Source organism: Tachypleus tridentatus, chromosome 6, assembly GCF_004210375.1.
Source record: "Tachypleus tridentatus isolate NWPU-2018 chromosome 6, ASM421037v1, whole genome shotgun sequence".
NCBI classification, from domain to species: Eukaryota; Metazoa; Arthropoda; class Merostomata; order Xiphosura; family Limulidae; genus Tachypleus; species Tachypleus tridentatus.
The window spans coordinates 99,813,909-99,820,340 of record NC_134830.1 but is presented as its reverse complement, the minus strand read 5'-3'; the positions used below and the strand labels follow the sequence as shown (position 1 = coordinate 99,820,340).

General features: G+C 31.2%; 1 long non-coding RNA gene across 3 annotated transcripts in view; it reads right to left on the bottom strand.

The window, feature by feature from the left end:
- LOC143253177 (uncharacterized) overlaps positions 1-6,432 on the bottom strand; it is a 65,278-nt gene that overhangs the window by 820 nt on the left and 58,026 nt on the right. The window contains exon 2 of one of the 3 annotated variants that reach the window (XR_013029426.1): positions 5,309-5,614. This is a non-coding gene — a long non-coding RNA (uncharacterized LOC143253177). Of the gene's footprint in view, positions 1-1,556; positions 5,615-6,432 lie in introns of those variants that run through there. The other 2 variants (XR_013029425.1, XR_013029427.1) reach the window with 2 other exon arrangements.

The following is a 6,432-nucleotide window of genomic DNA, read 5'->3' as shown; positions in this document are numbered from 1 at the left end:
ATCTCTAATTACTAAATATTGATCATAACGGTTCTTAAGCTTTGTATTTTGAGACAAGTGACCGGCAAATTTAAAGCTTTAGATCTTACATCAAATTATGCACCTTACATTGGAATGGGGATAGTCATGCATAAATTTAATTCGTTCTTATACTTAGCATGTGGCACCTCTTCAAATAAATTGGTAACAGCCATCAACAATTCTACATGTAACAAAATGTACTAGTGGTGGTGTCCATACATACACTCCACATACTTTCAGCACTTTAGGTGGCAGTATGGTCATAAGTCAAATCGTCTTGTCTTATATTCGATTCAGCTCGATTTCATATTTATCGGAATCATAAGGAGCTTTTTAATGTTTATAATTTAATTCGTTGAGTAACAGAGAACACAAATATTTGTTGCACTCTGTCCACAAGTCTACACAGTGTCAGCATATGACTAATATCAGCTACAGGATAATAACGACTGATAATAAAGTCCTTATATATTCAACACAAGAGTTTCTTTACTTGGTGTAAAATCTACGAACACTGCATAAGATACAATCTTAAAGTAATAGTAATTTATAATACAAGATATACATTTTGAAATCCTAATGCATATTTGTCTGTTTCATCCATTTTATATACAGAATTTCGTTTCATTATGTCTACCTACTTCATCCATTTGGGCTTTAGAATTTAATTCCAGTCTATTTGTCTATTTAATTTATTTGTTCTTTAGAACTTATTTCCAGTATTATTGTTATTGTCATATCTATTTGTTATAATTCCAGTTATAAATTTTCTTAAAATAAGCTAATTAGTCCCAGTCAATTTTTTCTTTCATCTTTAAGCCTCTTATTCCGTCATGTACTCTGCTGATACTCAGTTCTAATCTTTTTGTTTAATTTATAAGTCAGCGCCATCTACTGTTGACTTCAGCCAGTATGCCATTCCTTTCCTTCACAAAGTCATATTTCTAATCTGCTTTCCGTTACCTATATGGTGGGATAATCTTTGGTTCCAATAATATTGTCGACCTTATCCAATTATCCTCTTGATTTATTGTGCAAAGTTTTTGTTACTTACCGTACTATTCTAATTCCTGGCTTACAGTACACATTCCTGGCTTACAGTGCACATCTTTGTCGCTGACTTTTTTATTTTAGCCTTTCTGTCCATTTTATTCCCATTCTCCACTTCCAAATCCTGGTCAAAATTTCTTTATTCCTCTACTTCACTTTCCTTTATTTCAACATTACTTTTTATTTTCTTTACGTACTTCACTTTGTACTTTGGTTCTATTTTCTACGCCCCTTTGCCCTTGTGCAAGACTGACTGCTAATTTCCATCCAGTCAGCTATCTACTCCGTTTATTATTTACTTGCAAACTCTCTCTATTCAGTAGGTCATTGACCTTTAATTAGAAGCTGTTTCACCAGTTCACTTATTAGTTCTACTAACTTTTAGTTGTGTCTGGATTTATTTTCACCTACGGGCTAGTTTTCTTTTTCTTTTCTTTTTTTTTCTAAATCTCGCGTTTTAATAACCCTTGATCTCCAGCCTTCTCTTTTTCCATTATGGACAAAAACATAATTTATAATAATTCTACAATAATAAATTTATAATATATAAATATGTACGATTATCAACGCACAACAATAATTCATTATTTTAATATTAGTATTTATAAATAAAGAAAACACCTTGTTAACTTTGATCTAATTTATCATAAGAATTTTATTATTAGCTACAAATGCTATTATTTAAAGTATAGAAAGTTAAATACTTGCTGAGATGCTTTATTATTAGGTAAGATCACATTTTAAACAAAATTGGAGAGTGCTAAAATGTACAATTTTTTATTACGTTTAGGAACCACTGAAATGCTATTCCACAGATAAATTATTCTAACGGATAAGTTGAACAGTGGATTGATCTTTGTTAGACTGGTTATTATGAAATCATATTGATATTTTTCTTGTAATCTTTCAACTTCAATACATAATTAGTAAATTTTTGTAGTTCATGTGTTAGAGTTTTTTATCTGGGATAATGTTGTAAGATAAAAAATGTAAAAGTTTCCTATATTTTGTTGGATAAATACGAATGTTCATTTTAAATTTACTTCGCAGTATTGTTTAATTTACATTATACGAATATTAAAGTAAATTATTTTTAGAAACGACAATTATGGTAAGTTTTCTTCCATAATTGTTTACAAATCATTTGTTGCGTAGTTAAGTTGTTGTAAATTGACATTATGTTACTCGGACATTCTGAAATTTTCTCGTTGCTTTAAGTGAGTGATGTTAAATCACAATGTGTCGAAATGTGTAGAAGGTTCTTGGCTTCCATCGGACATATATATATATGACGACCATGTTAGTGCAAATACGTATGTTAGTGAAAGTGCAAGTAAGACAAAGTTACTGAGAGATATAATCAAATAGATCTAGATTGTGTTTGTAAGTTTGGTCAGAAAGTATGCATAGTGTCGACATTTCAAGAGTAATTATCATAGACTGTATTACAATATCAGAGTAAAGAAAAAGTAATTCGTCTTGTCAAATGTGTTTCAAAGCAACTGAACTGTCCTGTGTGAACTTTTACCGAAAAAGAGAGCTATTTAAAGTTTTGGATCCAACTGTAGTAATTATATTGGTATAACTAATATTTGTATATACTTTTGACTTATTTTAAATGTATTCTTTTAAAACACGTTAACTATGTGATGCAACAAGCAACTACAGAATATTCAGTCTTGGAGTTGATGTACAGAAGAACAGTACGAGGTCTGATGCAGATATTCAAAGAGTTGTAAACAGAAGAAGAAGAGTCAGAAATGAGGATCACATAACAGTACATTATGGACCTCAGGATTTGTGTAACACAAGATTGGACTACAACCAGGGATCCTATCAAAGTGAAGCCCCAGCAGATGCTCTATGCAATGAGAAACATGATCAAATAAGAAGTCGAGGTAATGTCAGAAGCTGAAGAAGCTTCAATGTCAGCTCACTGTTCACCAATCGTAATAGTGAAGAAAAAGAATGGCTGAACCTACTTGTAAATACATTTTCAGAAGCTGAACCTTGTAACGAAATTTGACCCTGAACCTATGGGCAACCCAGAGACTATCATGGCAAAACAAGAAGGGGCATAAAAATATATATGTAAAAACGGCTCGTTTGGGTTGAGAAATTTTTTATGTAGAGGAGCGAACAACGTTTCGACCTTCTTCGGTCATCGTCAGGTTCACAAAGGAAGGGGCCTAATTCTTTTCCAAGGTTGACCCCAGTATACGTTATTGGAAGATCGCAATGGAAACAGGATCTAAAGTGAAGACAATCTTTGAGATATTAGACAGTTGTTGTCAGTTTAAAAGTATTAATTTTGATTAGTCAATTTAGCAGCAACATTCAACCACATAGTGAAGAAAATGTTGCACAAAATTACCAACACTGCACATTACATGAATGACATTCCAACCCACACAGCGAGATGGAAAGATCACCCGAAGAAACTTAAAGAGATGTTCAGGTAAGTGAGGGTAACAACTCTAAACATTAGATAATCTAAGTGCTACACAGATTATTCTGTTCTGGACTTTGTTGAAAAGACGGTGGACGATTGACAGATAGCTATGAAAAAGAAGCTAACTCACATACAAGATGCACCAGCTCCAATCATACAAGATGCACCAGCTCCAATGGTGAAACAGCAAATTACTGGGGCTAGTAGAATACTATAGAAAGTTCATCCCAAAGTATGCTGAATTCACTGCACCACTAACTGATATGATGAAGAAATGTTAACCCAACAGAGTCAAGACAGTGCGAGGATCGTGAGATGAGCATTGTACTCGTAGAATTTTAAATTCTACATTGACGTCATCAAGAGAACTGCAAATGTTGGTGCGAGTTGTATGAGTAGAACTTGTGTATGAGCTGAGAACAGTCTTTGTACGTAATATAAAAGAATTATCTTGAAGAAAGGTTTGTTCTTAGGTATACATTATTTTAATTTTAACACGAGGATGTTATTTAGTTTATATTACGCAATCAAGTAAGTTATTTTTTAGAAGCCATAGTTATAGTAAGTTTGATTATGTAATTGTTTACGAATTATTTGTTGCATAGTTTAGTTGTTGTTAATTGACGTCACAATACCTTCTGACTGTTTCTCATTGCTTTAAGTGAGTATTGTTAAATAATAATGTGTCGAAGTTTGTAGAAAGTTCTAGACTTCAGTCGGGCAACATATAAATATGACCAAGTTACAGCAGTTAAGAAAGTTAGTAAAAGTGAAAGTTAAACAAAGTTAGTGAGAGATATAGTTAAAGAGATCTAGACTATGTTTCTAGGTTTAGCCAAAATGTGTGTATAGTGACAACTTTTAAAGTATTACAATCGCAGGTTTTATTGTAATAACGGAATAAATAAAATTAATGTGTTTCAGATTTTGTTGTAATAACGGAATAAATAAAATTAATGTGTTTCAGATTTTGTTGTAATAACGGAATAAATAAAATTAATGTGTTTCAGATTTTGTTGTAATAACGAAATAAATAAGATTAATGTGTTTCGTCAATTGGATTTTAAAGTAACTTAATCAGCCTATATAGACTTTTGACGAAAAAGTGAATTATTTAAATTCTGGATTCAACTTGGCAATTATCTGTGTATCGAACATTTGTATATACGTTTGACTTGTTTCTAAGATATTATTTTAAAACAAGTGGATTTTGTGCTGTCAGTTTATTGCTGAAATCTATCGCCAACGACTCAAATACATCTACTGTAAAGAATCGCGGCCTTATAAAAACCTTATTTCTATGTCAGAAAAGTGTAAAGGAGGGTTTTGCTGTTCCTAAAGAATTTTAACTGAAACATATAGTTGATCTAAAATAGATCCGGAAAAGTTCAACTTTTAACGTGATATAGTTTTTAAGAGCTGTTCATTACAGAAAACTGTTTTAGTTGTTTGGATTTATGTACGTTAATTCCACAAACTCCTGAAAACGTTCATGCTGTTTTTTTATAAGAACTAATACATTTTAAAGTAATTTAATATTTATCATCATCTATAAACAACCATTGTTACAATACGTTTTGTGCAATCTTCTTTAACAATCCAATCATTGATAACTTGAGTAAATCGATTTTTAATAAATCAATAACCGTGTCTGAGATTCTCAAATAATTGTAAAGTAATTGATGATGTTTAAATTATGTTTGAATAGTTAAAAATACACTTTTGTAGTTGTTTTATTAGTTAACTATATTTTTTCTATTGGTTTTTTTTACACAGTTAACTTACGGTACAACTTGAGTAGTAAGTGGTGTGTTCAATGATGGTATTATTCGCAACGGTCCCTGTTGGGTTCGGTCTTCTACATTGTGTTGAATCAAACCTTTCGCGTTATTGTGGTGGGTTTCTGGCTTGTTTTCAGTCGTCGCTCTCGTCATCTGTAGTGGTTCTGTTTCATCCGGACCGGACTTTTTATTCCGATAGTTTTTCCAATAAAAACAGCAAAAAAATAAGCTGATTCCAGTGGTAAACAAAACCGCTAAAGATCCTAGTACTGAAGCCACTATGATAGTTGTTATGTCCATATTGTATACTCTGTAAGATTTATAATAAAACAGACGTCTTATTTTTTTAGAATGGGAAATCATTTGTTTTCAGTCAAAAGCAACAAACACTGAATATATTAAAATAAATACAGTAATTTAATACATTTGTTTATCTGCCACAGAGACGTCATTTAATTAAAATAGTTTAAAAATCACGCTTGATCAGATGTAAGGTTTACGGTTATGAAACTGCACAATTCTCTTGTTGTCTAATGCAATCTGAATTTATGCTTTTAAATTTCCTTTTTAATTCCAATAAAAAATTTAAGCATTCAACTACTCATTTTTTATACTTTACCAGGTACACTGGAATAACAACACTGAAACAAAAAAAACTGGACTTAAATCGCAAGAATATTAGTGTAATTTTGGTAAACTGAATAATATAATTACTAAATAAATACCTTTCGTTTCAATTACTGTAACAACACAAACAAGTTAGAAATATGTTAAAGACATTTATCTATAGGTAAATTTAATTATGTGTTCGAAGTCAAATAAGCACTCTATTTTATCAACAAAAAATACAAATTTTCATTAAAAAGGTTGAAAGTTAACAAACGAAAAGGATGAGCTAACCCGATTATGTTTCACAAACACACCATACACATAATCTAGGTGATTAGGTTTGATAACAAAACCTAGGAATTATGTTATTACGTCAGTGTAAGTAATTCGTTTAGAAAAATTTGCTTATGTTAAGTAATACGACAAAACATTTAAAAAACGTGACACGTTTCGCCAACGGACAAAACCCAACAAAACAGACTGTAAAATACGCTAACTGATGAAAATTCAATAATGTAT